Source organism: Mobula hypostoma, chromosome 11 (genome assembly GCF_963921235.1).
Source record: "Mobula hypostoma chromosome 11, sMobHyp1.1, whole genome shotgun sequence".
Classification (NCBI taxonomy): Eukaryota; Metazoa; Chordata; class Chondrichthyes; order Myliobatiformes; family Myliobatidae; genus Mobula; species Mobula hypostoma.
The window spans coordinates 30,051,833-30,076,033 of NC_086107.1; the positions used below are offsets into that span (position 1 = coordinate 30,051,833).

General features: G+C 40.8%; 1 long non-coding RNA gene across 1 annotated transcript in view; it reads right to left on the minus strand.

Moving 5' to 3' along the window:
• Window positions 1-12,417: 12,417 nt before the first annotated feature.
• The window catches only part of LOC134354255 (uncharacterized), a 160,687-nt gene continuing 148,903 nt past the window's right edge, over window positions 12,418-24,201 (minus strand). The window contains exon 3 of the long non-coding RNA XR_010019751.1: window positions 12,418-12,545. This is a non-coding gene — a long non-coding RNA (uncharacterized LOC134354255). The remainder of the gene's footprint in view (window positions 12,546-24,201) is intronic.

The window sequence follows — 24,201 nt, forward strand, 5'->3', positions numbered from 1 at the left end:
TGATAGTTTTAACTGTAGAAGACACCAGCAGTTTGCCAGAAATTTGAGAATGTCAAGGGGCAGAGTGTAGGCCTGTTATATTGGTGCTGGTATGGCAACACTTGCCAGCTGTCCCCAGCACTTCCTGGGAATGCGTTGGTCATTGACTTAAACAATACATTTCACTGTATGTGTCGATGTTTTGATGTAAATGTGACAAACAAAGCTAATATTTAATCTTTAAAAATAACTTAAGTGATGAAGACAGATGAGAGTGCAGATGATGGAACCTGGAGAAATCCTTGAGGGTCTGGAGACACTCAATACGTCAGGCAGCATTTATGGAGGGAAATGGACAGTCAAAATTTGAGGTCAAGATCCTTCATCATGACTGAGCCCGCACCAGGAGTACTGTGTACAGTTTTGATCTCCTTAAATAAAGAAATAAAAACTGTCTTAGATGGAGTACAGCTGAGATTAACCTGGTTGTTTCTTGGGATGGTGTATCTGTCATGTGAGGAGACATGAAATAGGCTACGCATTTTATAGTTTAGTAAAATGAAAGGTAACCTCACCAAAATAAATAAAAATGCCCAGCAGGTTTACAATGTAAATAGTGAGAGGATGTTTCCCTGAATGAGAAGTTGAAATCACAGATTCAAAATTAGAGATAGGCATTTTAGGACTGAAATGCAGAGATATTTCTCAACTCAGGATAATGAGTCATTGGAATTCTCTGTCTGGAGGGTTGATTGTTAATCATTGCTTGTACCCCAGATACAAATTAGTAGACTTCTGTTATTCAAGGAAGTCAAGAAAATGGGGACAGGTCTAGAGAGTTGAGTTTTGTGTAGAAGATCAGCCATGATATAGTTGAGTGGCAGTAAAAGTAAGACTGCTACTTGCTCCTCTTTTTTTATTCTCACTTGCTAAACATCAGACAGCATTTGTATTTAACCTTAATAAGCTAGCAGCAGAGGGGTAACTTTCTCAGAAGATGTGTAGTGATTCCATTATGAATTGACACTTTAGATTTAAACTAATTTTTCTTGAGTTCCCTGAGCTTTCTGGAATTCTCTAGCAAAAATCAAACCGAGATTAAAATGACACGAGTGAAAATTTCTTCATTATTTTTTAATTTAGATGTTCCACTCTATTCTCTCCTATTTTCAGTAAGTTAAAACATGCTTAATATCTAATTTTTTTCCTGATGAAAAGTCACTGAGCTACAATGTTAAATCCCGTTGTTTCTCAGTGGATGTTTCTAGTCCTGCTGAGTAGCTTCTGTAACGCCAGAGATTCTGCAGATGCTGGAAATCTTGAGCAACACCACACACAAACACACACACACACACACAAGAATTCATCATGTGTGAGGGAGTGAGGATGAGGTAAGAAGTTGGGAGGTTGGGAGGTGATAAACAGAAGAGGTAAAGGACTGAAGAAGAAAAAATTTCAAAGGAGAAAATAGTGGCCATGGAAGACAGGGGAGGGCAATCAGAAGGAGGTGATGGGTAGATGGGTAGATGAGGAGAAGGTATAAGGCAGTAACTAAATTGAGAAATGGGGATAAATTTGCAGAAGTTAGAGAAATCAGAATAAGAATCAGCTTTATTATCACTGACATACAGTACATTGTGAAATTTGCTGTTTTTCTGCAGCATTACACCCAATTCATAAAAAATGCAATAAGTTACAATAAATATATAAAAAATAAATAAATAAATAGCACAAATACAGAGTAAAATCGTACGGTAGTGTTAATGGGTCCATGGACCATTCAGAAATCTGATGGCAGAAGGGAATAAAACATTGTGTGTGCATCCTCAGGCTGCTATACCACTCACTAAACATAGTTTCTATTCCAATTTCAAATTTCCACATCTGCACATGTTGGTTTCATGAGGAATGTCTCTGAAGAAAATATTCCGGAGACTTATGTTGAGATAAGGTCTAGCAAACCCAGAAGAAGATGCTTTTGGCATTTGAGCCAAGTTTGTAGCCTTTGCTGTTCACTTCCTGAGCCTTGCTGGTGCCAACTTGTTAGCTGCATTTTGAAGGTGTCCAGGGCTATGTCTGCTCGAGTTCCTTTGACTGCAACAGAGGGGGAACTGGAACAGGATTGCAAAAGCAGCAGCACAGGAACAACAGCAGGTTGTTCTTCACAAACTTATTTCCAGAAAGGTCTTATGAATTATGAGAAGCTTCTTGGTGTATTCAGCAGAGGCAACTATAACAGAGCTGTGAATCAGAATTTGTGTGTGAAATGATTTTGCAGCATCAGATCAGACAGATATTACCGCATCCATTGGCTTTCTGTAATCTCTTCTTTGCAAGCACTCACAGATTAATTCAGTCTTTACAGTGGTGTTTCTGAATTGCTTGACTGAGTCTCAGTCTCCTTATATTTTCCACCTGATTCATTCTTGGAACACCCATCCTTACATGCTCTACTTTTTGCCCTTAAATGAATCATTAGCTTAATTGCACCTTGCTGATCAATGATCTAATTATGGGGAGATGATTACGCAGGACTTCTGAAGACCTTTTTTGCTAGATAAGAATCTTAATTAATCAACGTTTGTTAATATCTGCAAAGGAACTGAAACCCAGCATTCTGCAATATATCCCTAGGGCCTTGTCATCGAATAGGGGGTCACTGAATCTTATGGCAGCCACTGATCTCTTTCTTTGCCTCCATCTATGGTGCTGCAGTCCTTGATTCCATCAACTGTTTTGCAATTAAGAGACAGATTTCAAATGTAGTCACGCACACTATAAGATCATAAGACCATAGGCAAGTCCATCGAGTCTGCTCCACCATTCCATCATGCCTGACTTATTATCTCCATCAACACCATTCTCCTGTTGTCATAGAGGGTGGCATTGGGAACGGACCCAAATGCAAGACACAGACACTGAAGTACTAGGAACAGGAACAGACAAAACTAAATGACGGGACAGGACACAAACTAGAAGTAGGGACAGGAACAGGCTAGGCTAGGGAAAGCAGGACCAGGATGAGGGACTGGGAACAAGGAGCCTGGGCATGGACCCAGAACCTGGGTCTTGACCGGGACTCGGGTTCCTGGAGACCAGGCGAGGGCGTGACAGGCCTCGGGTTCCTGGAGACCAGGCGAGGACATGATGGGGCTCGGGTTCCCGGAGATCAGGCGAGGGTGTGACGTGGCTCGGGTTCCCAGAGACCAGGCGAGGGCGTTATGGGGCAAAGGCACTTCGAGGGGACTCCTGGGCAGGACAAAGGACTCCTGGGCATGGAGGCAAGAGACAGGAAGGGACAGACCCAGCTGCAGGGAAACGACAAACGGCCTGGCTTACCCAAATGAGACAAGGGAGCAAGGTCCGGGGTGACTCCAAGACTCGAGGTGGCCGGTAACCTCAGTAGCCTACGGAACAGCCAAATCCATATCTCGATGACTGCACTAGCCTTCCACCGGTGAGTTGCTCCAAGGGGAGACTGACAAGACAACCCAGCAACCACACTCGATCCCAGGGCCACTTATATTCCCAGACCTAAGATGAGCATCGGGTCCTTATGGTTAAGTCCAACCAAAACAAGGGACAGCCGGAAGACCCAAAGTATGGAGTCCGCAGACCGGTCCATGACACCTGCCTCCTCCGCATGTTGTTAATGCCCTGACCAATCACAACTTACCAAACTCCACTTTAAATATACTTAATAACCTGGCCTCCACAGCAGCCTGTGGCAATGGATTCCACAGATTCACTACCCTCTGACTAAAATAATTCCTCTTCATCTCTTTTCTAAATGGATGTCTCTCGAGTCTGAGGCTGTACCCTCTGGTCCTAGACTCATCCACTATAGCAAACATCATCCCTATATCCACTCTACCCAGACCTTTCAATATTCGATAGGTTTCAATGAGATCACACCCCTCATCCTTCTGAACTCCAGCAAGCACAGGCTCTGAGCAGTCACACTCTCATAATTATCATTATGCCAGCTTAGAGTAACCGGTCAGTTGACCTGCAAGTAATACTATAATGCATGGTTGCTTTAAAGAAGTACTGCAAAATGCACTGCCAATCATTTTTTGTCTGCCATCCATGGTGACACTACGTATCCTGCCCTATTGAACTCCCACCTTGCCACGTTCTCCCTTCCTTCTGCACATAACACTTCCCCACTCCATCTGCTCACACCACAGTGAGAAATTAAAATGCAGTCCCATGTCTCAGCAGTACTGCTTGTCAGAAGCAAGCAATAGAAATTTCAACTTGTAGGTGCCTAGACTGAATATTTCTGGCAGTGATTTCTGTTGGAGTTTCACTTTGCTTCTATATGCCTTTGAAGCGTTATGAATATCTTTATTCTCTTTTAATAAGAAGTGTCCTAACTGGTAAACAAGATAAAGGGTGTTATATTTTCCTCCCAGCTGTGTGCCAGATTTCTGTAAACTATCTCCTCCTGTTGAGATCCTATTTATATCTTTCTATCATTAGCATCTGTATGAATAATTGGAATAAATTGATGTTTCTTATTAAAGTTTCATACAAGTTGCAAACGTTATCCATCATCTTCTAAATTGTCAACCAGCATTGCATTGTCAATAAATTCAAATAAAAGTGAACAGTTAATATAGAGACTAAACTGTGATTTTGTTCATGAAGATTGTAGCCAATTACTCACCCTAGAAGTTCCAATAATGAGAGATGGATTTTAAATTATATTCTGAAGGCAATTTACCAACTTATTTAAACATAAACAGAATGTTCATTTATATAAAGAGATATAGAAACAAGTGCAATGGTATATTTTTCTCTTTGAGTTCCTTCAAGACTTTTAGTTTTGAGTGGTGTAACAGAAGATCAGTTAAGGTTTATGTCCCCTGTGGAAAAATAAACAGAAGGATGGATATTTTGATCCTATTATTTGTTTTGTGATGCTGGGTGGATATGTGGCATTGGCTAAGAGCTCAGAAACAGTTGGAACACATTCAGCACAGCCTCATTAGAAGGTTTTACATGAATTCCCACCTGACAACTAGTCAGATAGAGAGAATTTATTGATGCCAGATGGGAAGTATACAGCATCAGGCAGCATGGAGGATAGATGGGAATTACACAAAGCATACAGGGAGTATAGTGAAAGGTATAGGTTCACTGTAGTGACGGTGGGGTGGGGGGGGGGGGAGATCCCAGACAGAGCTTGAAGATTGTTGAAAAGGAAGGGATGGGGAATGGTGGTGAGGGAAAGGGGCTAGCGTTTGGCCAAGAATAGCAATGCTGACAAAGGCAGATATTCTTGAGGACAAATTAGTCCTATTTTCCTGGCCAATGGCAGTGCAATGAAACCAGTTACATAATCAGTCTGGTCACTGCTATCTCCCTTCACATGCCTGAGTGTTAGGAGTCTTGAGAAACTAAGTCATAAACTCTTTAAATAGCTGCTGAAATCTTACATGCACAAACTCATCAATAAAATCACTGGAGCATCTCACTAAAATGAATTACTCATTATTCTCCATCCTAAAGCCCTTGAATTCTTTGCAGTAACACAGCAAGCTAGTTCAAACACAGCGGGTAGAGACTGGACTTGGAATTCTTAACAATTTAACTCTCAGATTCTCTTTCACTAAGTCCATCACAGGTAAAGTCCTACCCACCATTAAACACATCTATGTGGCAGGAAAACAGCATCCATCATCCAGGACACCCACCATACAGGTCATGCTCTCTTCTCACTGCTGCCATCAGGAACGAGATACAGGAGCCTCAGGACGCATGCCACCAGGTTCAGAAACAGTTAATACACCTCAAGTATCAGACTCTTGAACTAGAGGGGTTAACTTCACTCACCCCAACACTGAACGTTTCCTCAGTCAATGGACTCCCATTCAATGACTCTTCACCTCATTTTCTTGATATTTATTGCTTCTTTACTTATTATTATTTTACTTGTTTTTTTTAAGTTGGTGCGTGGCCAAGTAGTTAAGGCGTTCGTCTAGTGATTTGAAGGTCACTAGTTCGAGCCTTGGCTGAGGCAGCGTGTTGTGTCCTTGAGCAAGGCACTTAACCACACATTCCTCTGCGATGACACCAATGCCAAGCTGTATGGGTCCTTATGCCCTTCCCTTGGACAACATCGGTGGCGTGGAGAGGGGAGACTTGCAGTATGGGCAACTACTGGTCTTCCATACAACCTTGCCTAGGCCTGCGTCCTGGAAACCTTCCAAGGCAAAAATCCATGGTCTCACGAGACTAACAGATGCCTATATGTTGATGCCCACAAGAACATGTATCTCATGCTTGTGTAAGGTGACATATATGTACTTTGATAATAAATTTGCTTTGAACTTTGAACTTGAACTTTCAGAAAGGAGTAGGCTAGCAATATTAAAAATCCGCCTTGTGTCCTTTCCATATATGAACAGTAGAATCAGGAATGACATGACTAAATGTCTGTCCTATTGGCCCACCTACCAGAAAGGAAACAATGGATGGCACTGGGTAAATTGAAAGGAGAAGAGATAATACCGTAACACCATAAGACGATGAAGTGCTTTGAGAGGATGGTTGTGGCTAGAATTAACCTCTTTCTCAGCAGGGATCTGTACTCACTGCAATTTGCCTATCGCCACAATATGTCTATGTGGACACAATCTCATCGGCTCTTCACATGGCCTTGGGTGACTTGGGCAATACAAATACATATGTAAAGATGCTGTTTATTGACTACAGCTTAGCATTTAACACTTATCATTCCTACAGTTCTGATTGAAAAGATCCAGTATCTGGGCCTCTGAACCTCCCTCCCTCTGCAACTGGATCTTTGACTTACAAAACAGGAAGACCACAACCAATGCGGATTAGTAGTAACATTTCCTCTTTACTGGCGGTCAACACTGGCACACCTCAGGGATATGTGCTTAGCCCACTACCCTACTCTTTCTACACCCATGATTGTGTGGCTAGGCAAAGCTCAATTGCCATCAAATGCTCAAATCACAGCTCAAATGTTATTTTTGGCAGAATTTCAGACGGCGATGAAAGGGTGTACAGGAGTGAGATATATCAGCTAGTTGAGTGGTGTTGTAGCAACAACCTCACATTCAGTGTCAGTAAGACCAAGGAACTGATTGTGGACTTCAGAAAGAGAACACACGTCAGTCCTCAGAGTGATAAAAATTGGAAAGAGTGAGCAATTTCAAATTCCTGGGTGTCAATATTTCTGAGGATCTAACCTGGACCCAACTTATCAATGCAGTTACAAAGAAAGCATGGCAGCAGCCATATTTCATTAGGTGAGAGAGAGGATTTGATATGTCTTCAATAACACTTGCAAATTTCTACAGATGTACAGTGGAGAGTGTTCTAGCTGGCTGCATCACTGTCTGATATGGGAAGGGGCTACTGCACAGGATCAAAGTAAGCTGCAGAGAGTTGCAAATTTAGTCAGTTCCATTATGAGCACTAGCCTCAGTAGTATCCAGACATCTTCAAGGAGCGATGCCTCAAAAAGGTGGTGTCCAACATGGTCTAAGTCTGAGTTAAGCAATTCTTCAGACATACAGTCTCAGAATTGAGGGTCAACTCTGCTTCTCTTTCCACAGATGCTCCTGTATTTTTTGGTGCTGCTCCCTATCTTCTACGTCAATACATACACACAAAGTGCTGGAGGAACTCAGCAGATCGGGCAGCGTCCATGGAAATGAACAAACAGTTGATGTATTGGGCTGAGACCCTTCTTCGGGACTGGAAAGGAAAGGGAGAGATGCCAGAATAAAAAGTGGGAGGAGGGGAAGCAGGATAAATGGAAGGTGATGGTGAAGCCAGGTGGGTGGCTAGGGTAAAGGACTGGAGATGATGAATCTCATAAGAGAGGAGAGTGGACCACAAGAGAAGGGGATCCATGGGGAGGTGATAGGCAGGTGAGAAGATGTAAGAGGCCAGACTGCAGAATAGAAGAAGAGGGGAGTGAGGGAGGGAACTTTTTTAGCGGAAGGAGAAATTGATATTCATGCCATCAGGTTGGAGGCTACCTGAATGGGAGATAAGATGTTGCTCCTCCACCCCAAAGGTGGCTTCATTGTGGCACAAGACGAGGCCAAGGACCAATATGTTGGAACTGGAATGGGAATGGGAATTAAAATGCTTGGCCACTAAGAAGTTGCAGTTTAAGCAGATGGAGTGGACGGTTCTCAACAAAGTGGTCCCCCAATTTTCGACAAGTGGCATCTATGGAAAAGACTAAGCAGTCAATGTTTCTATCTGAGACTCTTTTTTCCGAGGAAAGGGGCAAGATGTCTGAATTAGAAAGCAGGAGGAGGGAAAAGAAGCTAGCTGGAAGGTGGTAAGTGAAGCCAGGTGGGTAGGAAAGGTCAAGAGATGGAGAAAGAAAGATCCTGATAGGAGAGCGGTGAATGGGAGAACGGTGAGGAGATCCAGTGAGAAGTAATAGGCAGGTGAGAATATGTAAAATATCAGAGTGGGGAATCCGGGGGGGGGGGAGTTTTTGTTCACCGAAATGGATATTCATGCCATCAGGTTGGAGAATACCCAAACGGAATAAAAGGTGTTGCTCTTCCACCCAGAGTGTGACCTCATCTTGGAACAAGAGAGGGCCATGGATAGATATGTCGGAAAGGAATGGGAATTGGAATTAAAATGTTTGGCCACCAGGAAGACCTGCTTGTGGCAGATGGTGCGGAGTAGTCCCCCAATTTACAAAGTGTCATGCCAATGTAGAGGAGGGCACATCAGGGGCCCCGTCGCAATAGACGACCCCAGCAGATTTTCAGGTGAAGTGTTGCTTCACCTGGAAAGGCTACTTGGTTCCCTGATGGAGGTGAGGGAGGAGATGACCGGACGGCTGTAGCACTTGGGCTGCTTGCGGGGATAATTGCTGGGAGGAACAAATGGACAAGAGAGTCACGGAGGGGCAATCCCTGTAGAAAGCAGAGAGTTGGCGGGGGGCGCAGAGATAAAGATGTTCTTGGTGGTAGGATCCCTGTGAAGATGGCGGAGGTTGCGGACTGTGACATGTTGGATGCAGGGGGTCATGGAGTGGCAAGTGAAGACAAGAGGAACTCTATCACTGTTAGGGCAACCGGAAGATGGGGTGAGCATGGATGTCCGAGAAATGGAGGAGATGTGGGTGAGGGAAGTATTAATATTGGAGAAAGAGAAACCCTATTCTGGGGAGAAGGAGGACACCTCTGATCTCCTGGAAAGGAAAGCCTTATCCTGGAAACAGATGCAGCGGAGACAAAGGAACTGAGAAAAGGGAATAGCATTCTTACCGGAGACAGGGTGGGAAGAGGTATAGTCACGATAGCCATAGGAATCTGTAGGTTTGTAAAAGAAGAAGGGTCTTGGCCCGAAACGTCAACTGTTTGTTCAGTTCCATGGATGAGTTCTTCCAGCATTTTGAGTGTGTTGCTTTGGATTGCCAGCATTTGCAGAATTTCTTGTGTTTAGGATTTGTCCTATCTTCTATGCTGCACAATCATTATGTGGTATAAAGGATAGGGAGATAAGGACTGAAAGCTGGGTCATGGCACTAGATCCAGGCTCCAGTAGATGCAGTCTATATGGAGGCTGTGCATTCCTCCTGCAACTGTTTGCTTTCTAACCACTTCCTAGAAATGTGCTGGTGGATTACTTGGTTAAAAGGACTTGGTTAAAAGGGGAGTTGATAAACGAAGGTTACAAGGAATATAAAAAGGAGAATGGAGCTGAAGAGATTTTTTCTGCTTGGAAAGGCCTCTTTCTGTGTTAAAATACTGAGCAGAAATCTACATAGAAAGGCTGCAAAAATAACAATATGGGAGAAACTGAGAGAATGCAAATAGAATCATCAATAGTATAAAGGGAATTAAAGTATTTTATATTGGCATAAATTATGAATAAATCTTGAAAGAGATTAATGGTCAAAATTTGCTTTGGGGAGGCAGATGGCATATTTGAGATATGAATTGAGTTCTTTGCACTTCCCTTCAAATTGATAAAGGGTGCTGCAGTATTGATAAAAAATAAAGGCAGTAGCGGTATTCGATCAGATGAAACTCGATAAATATGAGGAACTGTAGTCTATAAAGAGGCCTTTTTAATATACATTGATTCATTTATAGGGTTTTGTTGGCAAGATTAGCATTTCTGATGCACAGTACTGATGTTGTGGCAGCTTAGATAATGGTACTCATTTATGAGGCTCCGAGTTATGAAGTAGCCACCTTGCTTTTAAAATAAAGATTGTGAGCCTTTGCAAACAGATGTGGCAGATCTTCTGAGACAAATCTACTGCTCATTCCCTCAACACTTAGAGGCCAAAATAACAAACCTGAGACTGTGACAATGCCACTCAACTGGGCTAAATTACTTCATCAAGTACTTTCTTGTAATAACACTTGTTGCCAGGAAAATGAAGTAAAATCTTTGGGCTGCAACAAGCATCAAGCACCATTTACGATAATCCTGTACTTTCTCTACTGCCAGACCACACACACCCCATCTTGCCCCCCGCCCCACACACACACACACACACTAATCCTCCCATACAATATGGGGCAAATAACTGATCAACTACACCACAAAACTGTACATATTTAGGATGTGGGTAGAAAGCAGAAATCAGAGAACCTGGAGAAACCCATAAGAAGGAAGAATGTAGAAACTCAACACAGACACCACCCAAGGTCAGGATTGAACGCAAGTCACTGGAACTCCTAACTGTGCTACCATACAGTCTTTGGTTCATGATGTATTGGGCCCAAAAGAGGATGTTGCCATTGGTGGTCAAAAGGCAGGAGCTAAGTCGAGTAATAAAGATGAAACACTGGATGTAGAGACTTCCATTCAAGAGGTGGCAGAAAAGTGAATTCTAATCTTCAAACTGACGCATTATCCTTGGTTCACTCTCACAAGTGCAAACTAACATTTGATTTAAACATCTCCTGAACATTTATAGCATTTTTTCTTTGACAGATCTAACCACACTAGAGTTATCTAGCATGTCTTGTAACTGTTGGTAACATTTCCACATAATAGTTATCCAGATAAAAAAATCTAGTATTTATATAAATCAGTGGTGCCAAAACATTTTTGTGCTCCCATCCCCGTGGCTGCTGGACCATATCCTCAGCACCCCTCTCCTTTTTCAGGTCATTACATAAAAACTATAAAAAATTTTGATTTATAGTGCACAGTGAAAGAAAATAGGAACCAGAAATTCAAAGCAGTAACAAATAAATGCAATACTCATTAAAATCTATTTAAAGCTACAAATAAAATTATATTTTTATTTAATTACAGGAAAATAATTTTCAACAAACAATTTTAGAGCATACATTAGTAGTCCAACTATCCACTACATCATTGCTTTTTCACCTTTCAAAGAGATGGATGGGCTTGGTGCAGGGATATCAGCTTCTCAATGTCAGGCTGAACATCGCTCAGGAGTCTCAGATCCTCACATTCAGTAATTTGTAGTCTGTTTCATTGATTTGAAAGAAGTTGGGCGACTGCACTGAATCCGCACTCCACTAAATAGGATGTTGGAAAGGCAATAAAGAAGATCATGACCTTTCTCGAAAGTGCAGGATAGTGTTTAGATGTTTATTTCTGCAGCCGAAAGTCTTGATATGATTTTTTGGAACCTTGGCTTCAGTTCAAAGTAATTTTATAGTGATATTAGTTCTTGCTCCAATTTTCATGTTAATTCTTCATTACAAATGTTCAGAAAGGAATTTATTACCCAACCTGGAACTTGCATCAAGAGAAGATACTAAAATTTCTCTGACATATCTTTGTGCAGCTCATTTAGGTAGGCACAGTATACTTGAAGGTCATCATATGGTACTTTTCCTTTCTAAATCAGAGAGTCTCAGAAATTGTAAAATGTCAATACATCCATTGTTGCACTAAATAGGGTTAACTTGGACAGAAATGTGGATACGACTGATTTGAATTCAATAAGACTCATATCATTTCCTTGCAATTGAAGATCAAATTCTGTTGTCCTATGTATGTTGCACAATGTGTTTCCCATATTCTTAGTCATTTCATCTATTCGCCTTTGAACAAAGTTGTCGCTGAGCCAAATTGCTTTAATTATTTGGTCTAGTAACTGATGCAAAGCCGTACTCAGAATCTCCCTTACTGCTGGCACAATCAATTCTTCCCCGTTTGTATGGGCTTTCTAGATTTAGCAAAGAGAAATGAAAAGTTGTTTGAAGCACACAAACCATCACTGTTTTGTTGTGAAGTGCTGAGAAACATATTTTCTCATTTCTGAAAGTTTTCATAAAGTGACTGAAAATAAGCCAAGTTCTTGTTTTGCTCTATCAGAGTGTATTCTCTTCAAATGTTCAAGTACCTAGACAGTTTCACTGACGGGTGTGAAAAAATCTTTTCACACAACAGACACATTGGCTGCTGTTGGTTGCTTGGTGCTGATATAAATCCATATTTCAAATGCTTCGCACTATACTGCCTACACTTATTTTTCCATTTGGTCTGCTTCTCCCATTTTCGTTATGGATTAACGACCACAGTCAATCGCCTGTTAACTCCAACTTCAGGCACTGCAATCAATAAAGGGGAAAGTCATGACATCATCATTGCTCATGCAAAATCTGATTGAAGCACTAATACCTCATTTAGACCAAGGGCCAGAGAAATGCTGTCAAGACAATTCAAAAGGGCAGATTCTGAACTTTCCCTATTGAATGCTATTCCCTAGCTAACAGGAACTGAATTACTGTATTTAGAGTATGATAATCATATTAGCGAACACTGTAATACAGTAGAGAACAGCAATGAAGTGCTGGCCGGGCCCAGAAATAACACAATTACTTCAGTATAGATTCCTCATGATATACCAAATACATTGCTTTTCAACAACTGTAATATGCTTTGAGCAAACTTTTAAAGAATAATGGGTTAGCAAGAGATGATGTAATTATGTTATCATTGTAACCAGTTATGAAGCACTGAAGATCAAATGCTTATAGTAAATAATTAATCTCTTAAATTATCCCTCAGCTGCCCCCGTTGGTACGAAATGATGCCTCGATGCCCCCTTTATCTGTATAAGCTCCCAGTCCCCTTGATGGGTGTTGATATCACCCACTTTGGAAACTAATGGCATAAGTACAAATGGTATATACTTTAGGATTTCCCTTTTAGTTAGAAAACTTCTGTACATTGTTTTCCTGAGCATTTTAAGACAGGAGTTACAGCTTTCTTTAAACTATATTGCATTCTTATTAAGGGTATAACTGCATTAGGAATCATTTGGCAATCGGCAATCTAAATTCTCAAGTCCTTGGGCAAATAATTGCTTCTCTAGGTGTTCTCCAGATTGTCTGTAAGAGCAAACAATAGTTGTGCTCTCTGCTTCAAATTCAGAAAGAGAAAATGCTGCAGTTGCTAAGATCAAGCAAAAGAAAACCTTGCCTTTTGATGATTAGTCTTATCAGAAATTTAAATAAAATATTGATACAGAAATATTGACACAGAACCTGATAATGTTCCATAAAATATTACAGACTTTTGAGTTTCTAAACAAGTACATGGATTAATGTTTAGAAGTTTCATGAAAGACTGTGCATTCATTCTCAGTTCAATTTTTTTTAAGTTTCTGCATCCAATATTGGGAGACATTTTGAATTCAGGAACTGAAGACTAATTGTAAACATTAGCAATAGACATTGGCTTGGATCTTTGTTACAGTTATGTGAGCTTAGAAGATTTTGGAAATAAAATGTGCCTTTTGAAACCTTAATTCTAAGTTACATGACCTGGTTTTAAATCATTTGAGCTTTAAAAGGGCATTTTGTTTTGATTTGGCCACAGTTCAGAATTTGCTTTTGTTTTATGCAGTCCCAGTTAAACTGAGTGGTATTGTTTAGCATTAATTTGAATGTTCACATAAGCACAATTTAATTCAGTTTCTCCAAATCTGAGACCTAGTAATTTAGATTGACTCCTCCTTTATCTCTACTCAATTGCCAAGATATAAGGAACCAGGAATTAGAGTGCAGTTATAAAAGGATATTAAATTAATGTGGCAAAAGGATATTAAATTAATGTGGCATGCAAAAAAAAGAATGAGAGGGAGAGAGAGAGAGAGAGCACAACTTTGTTTCCTTTCCAATTTTATAACAAAACATTTTTTTGATGTTTTAAGGACAGGTCGAAGACCTTTTGTATGCATCAGACAAAAGCATTAAAATTTTGTTAATGTGACAATATTTTATGTATTTTTTAAATTGTTTGATCAGAAGAATGCTAAAAGAACCTAAAAAAAAGAGCAACAGTATGCTGTGACTTATTGGGATTTTTTTTTCAAGCTTGTGGACTTTGTCACTCTGTGCTACTTTCACTTCATTTCATGTCCTGATTTATCCATTAATAAAGTATGGTCTGAATTAAGATTACCATAACACCATAAAACATAGGAGCAGATTTAGGCTATTCAGCCCATCAAGTCTTCTCTGCCATTCCATCATGGCTGATTTATTTTCTCTCTCATCCCCATTCACTTGCCTTCTCCACACAAGTTTTGAGATCCTAACTAACCACGAACCTATAACCCTGTGCTTTAAATATACCTAATAACATGGCCTCCACATCCATCTGTGGCAATGAATTCCACAGATTCACTACTCTCATCGCATTTGTCTTTCTCAACTCGGACTCAACCTGCAAATTAACCTTAGGGAATCCTGCACAAGGACTCCTTTGCACCTCAGATTTTTGTAGTTTCTTTTTATTCAGAAAATAGTCAACCCTTTTCATTTCTTCTACCAAAGTGCATGGCCATACACCTTCCAATACTATATTACATCTGCCACTTCTTTTGTTCATTCTCCTAATCTGTTTAAGGCCTTCTTAGCCACCCTATATCCTCAAAACTACCTGCTCCTCCACCTATCTTTGTGTCATCTCAAACTTTGTAACAAAACCATCAATTCCATCATCCAAATCATTGACATATAACGTAAAAAGAATAGGACTCAACATAGACGTCTATGGAATATTACTAGTCACTGGCAACCAACCAGAAAAGGCTCCCTTTCCTCCCACTCTTTCCCTCCTTCCAATCAGCCACTGCTTTATCCATGCTAAAATCTTTCCTGTAATTCCATGAGCTTGTAGCTTGTTAACCTGTTTCATGTGTGGCACTTTGTCAAAGGCCTTGTGAAAATCCAAGTACATAACATCAACCGATTCTCCTTTGTCCATCCTACTTGTTATTTCTTCAAAAAAAGTCCAATAGATATGTCAGGCAAGATTTTCCGTTGAGGAAATCATGCTGACTACGGCCTATTTCATTATGTGCCTCTGAGTGCCCCAAAACCACATCCTTGACAATTGGCTCCAACATCTTCCCAACTACTGAGGTCCCACTAACTGCCCTATAATTTCCTTTCTTCTGCTGTCTCTCCCTTCTTGAAGAGTGGGGTAACATTCACAATTTTCTGGTCTTCTAGAATCATTCCAGAATTCAGTGATTCTTGAAAGATCATTACTAATATCTCCAGAATCTCTTCAGCCACCTTGTTCCGACCCCTGGGGTGTACACCATCTGGTCCAGCTGACTTATCTACCTTCAGACCTTTAAGTTTCCCAACAAAGTTCTCTCTAGTAATGGTAACTTCACACACTTCTTGATCCCTGAACATCCACCATACTGCTAGCATCTTCCACCATGAAAACTGATACAAAATACTTACCCAGTTTGTCTGCCATTCCATTCACTCCCATTACTTACTCTCCACTCTTGCTTCTTTTTCACACTTCATGCATCTGAAGAAACTTTTGGTATCCTCTTTAATATTATTGGCTAGCTTTCTTTCATTTTCCATCTTCACTTTCTTAATGACTTTTTTAGTTGTCTTCTGTTGGTTTTTAAAAGCTTCCCAATCGCCTAACTTCCCATTAATTTTGCTCTATTATATACCCTTTCTTTGGCTTTTATACTGGCTTTGACTTCCCATGTTAGCCATGGTTGTACCTTTGGAATCCTTCTTCCTCTTTGGGATGTATATATCCTGTGCCTTCCGAATTGCTTCCAGAAACTCCAGCCATTGCTGTTCTGCTATCAGGATGCCAGTGTTCTTTTCCAATCAATTCTGGCCAACTCCACTCTCATGGCTCTGTAATTCCCTTTGCTCCACAGTAATACTGATACATCTGACTTTACCTTCTTATTCTCAAATTTCAGGATGAATTTGATCATATTATGATCATTTGCCCCCATGGGTTCTTTTTCCTTAAGTTCTCTAATCAATTTTATTTCATTGCACACAACACCCAATTCAGAAAAGCCGATTCCCCCCCCCCCCCACCCCCGGGCTCGACCATGAGCAGCTCTGAAAAGCTGTCTTGTAGGCATTCTAGATATTCTAGAAATTCCCCTCTTTGAATCCCACACCAACCTGATTTTCCCAATCAACATGCATATTGAAATCCCCTGTGACTGTTGTAACATTGCCCTTTTGGCAGGCATTTTCTATCTCCCATTGTAACCTGTAGACCTTATCCTTACTACTGTTTGGTGGTCTGTATATACGTACTTCCCATCAGGGTCTTGCAGTTGCTTATCCACATCCACAATGATTCAACACCTTCTGACCCTGTGTCACCTCTTTCTAATGAAATAATTTTAATTTTTACCAACAGAGCCTACACGACCCTTTCTGCCTATCTGCCTATCATTTTGATACAATGTGTATCCTTGGTCATTAAGCTCCTTTCCGCCATAATTTAGTGATGCCTACGTCATACTTGCCAATCTGTAACTCTGCTACAAATTCATTGACCTTATTCCATATACTGTGCACATTCAACACTTTTAGTCCTGTATTCACATTTTTTGATTTTGTCCACTTATTACATTGCAACTTATCCTGTTGACTGCAATTTTGCCCTAACTTCATCTCTCTTTGCTAGGAGTCTCACCACACATTGCCTTTGGTTGTAACCATCTACCTCATCTGATCCCACTGATTGCAATTTTCAGAATCAGAATCAAAATCAGGTTTAATATCAGTGGCATATGTTGTGAAATCTATTGTTTTGTGGCAACAGTTCATTGCAATACATAATAATAAAAATTATAAAATACAGTTAATGTATATAAAAATTAAGTTAAATTATTAGTGAAAAAAGTGATCAAAATTTTTTTTAAAAAACTATATATTGAGATTGTTTTCTTGTGTTCCTTGTCCACTCATAAATCTGATGGCTAAGGGGATGCTGTTCATTAAACATTGACTGTGTGTCTTGAGGATCCCATACCCCCTTGACGGTAGCAATGAGAAGAAGGCATTTTCTGTGCGATAGGGTTTCTTTATGGTGGATGCCTCCTTTTTGAGTCAATGCCTTTTGAAGGCATCATCATTGCTGGGAGACAGTGCCCAGGTTGGAGTTGGCTGAGTTTACAACTTTGTATAGCTTTTGCTGATCCTGTACAGTGGCCCCTCCATACCTGATGGTGATGCAACACGTTAGTATGCTCTCCAGGGTACATTTGTAGTAATTTCTGAGTGTCTTTAGTGCAGATCAGGTCTTCTTAAACTCCTAATTAAATATAACTACTGTTGTGCCTTCTTTGTAATTGCATCAATATGTTGTGCCCAGGATAGATCTTCAGATATGTTGAGACCCAGAGACTTGAAACTACTTATGTTTTCCAATGCTGATCCCTTAACTTCCCTTCCCAGAAGTCCGCAATCAGTTCCTTGGTCTTTGATGTTCCTTAATGTTCCTCGTTGAAGTTCCTTGACGTTGAGTACCGGATTGTCTTGTGACGCCACTCAACCAGCTGACTTACCTCACACCTGTATGCCTCCTTGTCACCATCTGAATTTCTGCCAACAATAATTGTGTTATTGTTAAATTTATAAATGGTGTTTGTGCTGTGCCTAGCCACACAGTCATGGGCGTAGACAAAGTAGAGCAGTGGGCTAAGCACACATCTTGAGGTGCGCCAGTATTGATTGTCAGCCAGGAAGAGATGTTACATCCAATTCACATTGATTGTGATCTCCTGAAGAGGAAGTCAAGGATCCAGTTGCAGAAGGAGACATCGAGGCAAAGGTTTTGGAGTTTGTTGATGAGAACTGAGGGTATGATTGTGTTGAACGCTGAGCTGTAATCAATAAACAGCAGTTTAACTGAAGTGTTCCCTTTATCTAGGTGAACCAAGGGCATGTGGAGAGCCAGTGAAATTGCATCCACTGTAGACCTATTGAGGTGAGAGGCAAATTACAGCAGGTCCAGGTCCTTGCTTAGGCAGGAACTGATTTGGTCCATGACCAACCTCTCAAAGCACTTTATCAGAGAAGATGACAGTGCAAGTGGGCTATAGTCATTGAATCACCTCACCCTGCTTTTCTTGGGCACTGGTATGATTGTCACCCTTTTGAAGCTGTTTCAAGCACAATTTTGCCGCAACATCTGCCAGTCCTTCCTTACAATCTCATTGTAAATTGCATCTACTTTTATACCAACCATCCCATCCCCACCCTATAACTCCAGTTCCCACACCCCTGAGAAATTAGTTTAAACCCTCCCCAACAGGCATAGCAAACCTGCCTGCGAGGATTTTGTTCTCCCTTGGGTTCAGGTGTAACCCAGTTTCACGCCATGGGTTTTGGTGAGGGTCGCGTGCCCTTATGAAGCTGTGGAATTGAAAAATCAGATGGCAGGCCGCAATAGCACATTCAGCACAAAGGTGTTTATTGTGTGCTAGAGGTAAAAAAAATAGAAAAAGTGCAAAAATAATTACACTGCAAAAAAGGCAAAATAGCGCAAATGTCAAAAGAGAAAATATAGATATATACCATCAGACCTTTTGGACTACAGCTCCAAAACATCAGTCTGAAGTAATACACCCTACTTTACCACACCTCCTCTCCCACTTTCACCAAACATGAACCTTTACATAAGGATCTCCCTACACTACGAGAAAAGAGACAGTCCGTTCTTTGTAATGCAGGGGAGTTGTCACCATGAACCTGAACAATTACTCAGAAACAAAAAAACAACAATTCATATCCTTCTTCACAAATGTCACAAATGTCTACAAATACATTCATCACAATAAAATTACAAAGACATTTCACAACAAAATCAATCAACAACTAACCATTTTCCAGGAACCAGCACTTTCTCCCATCCCCCAAAATGAGCTCTTCCGCCAAGCACGTGCCAACACAAACAGGCAGCTTTTTCAAGACACCCCACCCATCAGTCGGGTCCCCTCTCCGAAAAAGGAAGCGAACAGGATGCATCAAAGAATACCACTGTCCTGGAGTGTGTAAGTACAAATAGAAGGGTCCATGCTGCATGTTAGCCTAACATGTGCACCCAATAAGCATAACGTCAGTATTGCCAGACAGGAGTGGGGCGGGGAAGGGGGGGTGTGAAGGGAGAAATTACTTGTGGCAGGCACACTCGCTCACCCCACCTTTTCTGTACAGGTCATACCTTCCGCAGAAGAGATTCCAATGATAGAGAAATCTGAAATCCTATTCTCCGCACCAATTCCTCAACCACACTCTCATCTGCCAAGTCATCCCATTATTCCTCTCAATGACAATGTGGAACAGGCTCATTCCAGAGATTACTATTCTGGAGGTCCTGCTTTTCACCTTTCTACCTAACTCCCTATATTCTCTCTTTAAGACTTCCTTCCTTTTCCTACCTGGTATTGGTATTAATATGTACAATTTCTGGCTGCTCCCTCTCCCCGTTTAGAATGCTGTGGTCCTGATCCAAGACATCCCTAATCCTGACAGCTGCGAAGCAACATACCATCCTGGTGTCTCTTTCTCATCCACAGAATCTCCTGTCTACTCCTCCAACTATGGAATCCCCTATCACTACTGCACTCCTCTTCTTCCCCCCTCCCCTTATGAGCAATAGTGTCAGACTCAGTGCCAGGAACCTGTCCACTGAGGCTTTCCTGTGTTAGGTCATCTCCCTCAACAGCATCCAAAGCAGTGTACCTGTTTTTGAGGGGTGTGGCCACAGAGGTACTCTGCAGTGGCTTTTTCCCTCCTGACAGTCACACGGATAATTGTGTCCTGCATCTTGGATGTAACTACCTCTTGGCATGTCTGTTGGATCAAGCCCTCGGCTTCCCAAATGATCTGGAGTTCATCCATTTCCAGCTCCAGTTCCTTAACACGGTCTGTAAGAAGCTGCAGCTGGATGCATTTTTTACAGGAATAGGCATCAAGGACATTGAGGGTCTCCCTGCCTTCCCACATCCCGCATCCCGCAAGAGGAGCATTTCACTATCCTGCCTGGCATCCCCACTGTTCTAACTGTGCAATACGAAAGAAAAAAAAGTTAAACAAAAAAAAAATCTCCCTCCAGCCTTCATCTCTGCTCAACGAAGTCTCAATGAGCCAAAACCTGAGCTCCTCACTCTAACACTGGCCCACTCACACTGTGGCCATTCCCACAATGACTGCTCAGCTTCAAGCACTAACTTCACTTTATTGGCTCTTGCAAAGCCCAGCGTCTCCTTGGGAAATGTGGTTGATAGAATGTTCCGACTGGTCCCACTGACTTCTTTTGAACACTCTCTCCCACTATGCAACCCAATGTCTCCACAGGAACTGTGGCACCCAACATGTAAATTATGTAATAAACCAAGATGACCTGAACCTCAAAAGGGCTCTGTGCAATTTTAGACCATAAGACCATAAGACATTGGAGCAGAAGTAGGCCATTTGGAGAGTCTGCTCCATCATTCAATTACGAGCTGAACCAATTCTTCCAGTCATCCCCACTCCACTGCTTTCACCCCATACTCTGTGATGCCTTGGCTAATGAAGAACCTGTCTATTTCTACCTTAAGTACACCCAATGACCTGGTTTCCAGTGCTGCTTGTGGCAACATATTCCACCGATTTACCACCCTCTGACTAAAGTAATTTCTCTGCATCTCTGTTCTAAATGGACATCCTTCAATCCTGAAGTCATGCCCTCTTGTCCTAGAATCCTCTACCATGGGAAATAACTTAGCCATATCTAATCTGTTCAGGCCTTTTAACATTCGGAATGTTTCTATGAGATTCCCCCTCATTCTCCTGAACTCCAGGGAGTACAGCCCAAGAGCTGCCAGACCTTCCTCATATGCTAACCCTTTCATTCCTGGAATCATTCTCGTGAATCTTCTCTGAACCTTCTCTAATGTCAGTATATCCTTTCTAAAATAAAGAGTCCACAACTGCAAATAGTACTCCAAGTGTGGTCTCATGAGTGCCTTATAGAGCCTCAGCATCACACCCCTGCTCTTATATTCTGTATCTCTAGAAATGAATGCCAACATTGCATTTGCCTTCTTCACAACCAACTCAACATGGAGGTTGACCTTTAGGGTATCTTGCACAAGGACTCCCAAATCCCTTTGCATCTCTGCATTTTGAATTCTCTTCCCATCTTAATAATAATCTGCCCATTTATTTCTTCCACCAAAGTGCATGACCATAGACTTTCCAACATTGTATTTCATTTGCCAATTCTTTGCCCATTCCCCTAAACTATCTAAGTCATCACTTCAGGCTGTCTGTTTCCCCAACACTACCCACTCCCCCGCCTACCTTTGTATTATCAGCAAATTTAGCCACAAATCCATTAATACCATAGTCCAAATCATTGACCTACATCATAAAAAGCAGCAGTCCCAACACGACCCCTATGGAACTCCACAGGTAACCAGCAGCCAGCCAGAATAGGATCCCTTTATTCCCACGTTCTATTTTCTGCCGACCAGCCAATGCTCCACCCATGCCATTAACTTCCCTGTAATTCCATGGGCTCTTATCTTGCTAAGTAGCCTCATGTGCAGCACCTTGACAAAGGCCTTCTGAAAATCCAAGTACACCACATCTACTACATCTCCTTTGTCTACCCTGCTTGTAATTTCCTCAAAGAATTGCAGTGGGTTTGTCAGGCAGACAGTAGGTTTGTCAGGCATTTTAGTGTTATAAATTATTTGAAAATCTCCAATTCCAACAAGAGATGATCATATATTAAATAATAGGAAGACTTAAAAATATTTTCAAAATATTGAATGATTTGCATTTTGGGACATCTGAAGTCATTTTCTCATTTAATCATTAAAGGTTGCTATATATTCTTTGAGAATGATCTAAATTGGATCTGAAACATCAGCTTCTTTTTGAAGTATGTTTATTTGTGATTTTTGCCAACTAACTTTTGATTTAAAGCTAAAATGTGATTAACTGATAATATAATACAGACTTTAAAAGTAGTAAGGTGAATGGATTAAAAATACAGGATTTGATTCTGTTCCATTGTTGATTAAAGTAAATAAGCTGCAATTCAGAAAGTGGCTGACATGTGAGCTACATGAATGAAAGAGATAACCATAGTTTGCTGTAATTAAAATCTGGTCCTTAAAGCAGAAACTGACCCAATGGAGATGAGATGCCTATGATGTCATTGAGGGAATTCAGAGTAGCATTTACAGAAAACGTGGCTGTAATTATCTTAATTCCTTGAACGTTAACGTGTCATCAGAGAGAACTTAGAAATGGAAGATGGTAAGTTTTACAGCTCTGTTTAACAATGGAAGTAAGGAATAGTAGTCAACTTTATACCTACAAATGAGCATAAATTTAATTCAGAGATGCAGTGTACTTTGTATGAATAACGGAAGGTAAGAACATGAGAAATAGGAATTAGAATAGCTAAGTGTCTCCATGGGCTCACACTTTTAATAAATAAGATCAAGGCAGACCCGGCTAGAGTGCACTTGGAGTACTATGTGCAGTTGCACAAAGTTATTTCACCTGTGTTATAAACACACAGAGAAAATTATCTATTTGGTCCTAACTTTCAACTCCAGGTCAGTTAGCCAATCACCTACTCATGCCAATACAGTGGGTTCTGGTTATTTGGCCATTGGTTAATCAGGGTCGTATTTTCCTTGGGACAACTGTTAAAGAACAAAAACTAATTGAGAAAATAACTGTTACTCCCTTCATTTATGTGGGGCAATGTGCCACTTAAAGTGGGACAGGAGAATGTTGCTGAACAGTTTCTAACCAGTGTCAGTCAAGTGAACATGTGTGGCTGTAAAACACTGTATCTGTTTAGAGCGAACAGTTTTAAAAATAGTGTCAGTTGAATGTGCTTCTGTTCAAAAAAAAGCTATTTTTGTCACTGTTAGTTTGCAAGAAATAAGTAGTAAGACAACGAATCAATTAATTTGTTGTATTATTTTAAAACTCTGCAAAAATCTAAGACAGTCAGTCTAAATTATTTCATGAAATTATCTTGTAAATTTGGCAGTAATGGCTGCCCTTATCTAACACTGGAAGTGCTGAAGTTGTCAATGATCCAGTGTTTCTCCATAGTTGGTAGCTCCAGAGAGTCAAAGTAAATCCTAAAAATGTGGCTTAATACAATATTTAAAGTTCATTAAAGACATTTCAGCTTCTACCTTTATTTGATGTATAAGTTTCAAAAGTTAATTGCATATTATTTTCGTTGCTACTCAATTCTTTAATGTGATAGTATTTCAATTCAGCATGATGTTCTCGCAACTACAGAGTGAGTGAGTGAGTGTGTGTGTGTGTGTGTGTGTGCATCATCCTTGAATGTCTGAATGCTAATGGTTACATTTGAAACCTGCAATCACAGCCAGAACTAATTTTGTGCCAAAATCATTTGACAAAATATTAGTCACTACTAGGATAGGGAAGCTCTGGGGCGCAGTATATTCTATTTTGCAACGTTACAAGCACAGATGCGGATACCTAAATGAACATTCGATTGACAAATGTTTATTACATGTGCAGATGGTTTTGCAGCAACCAATTTGTGCTCAATTCTTTTGCTGCTAAAACAGACAGGCATCTCTCCCAAATATCTTAAGTTCGATATCTTCAATACTGAACAACACAGTGTTATCATATCTTCAACGTTGGTTAATGGGCACAGAAGAGATCAGTTCCATCTGTCACAAACTTGCTCTCAGTGGATATCAAGTCAGTGGTACAAAACTGCCTGAATCCTGCGTTGATCTGACATTCTCGCTTTGAGAATCTCAAGAGTAATCTCTATGAAGAACTAATTGTCTTAATGCCAGTGGGAAACTATTCCTAGAGTAAATTAAAGAGACCTCAATGATGTCACTGATTCCTGTTACTTATGACAACTAAAATTCCGCTGTCATTACATTCATTA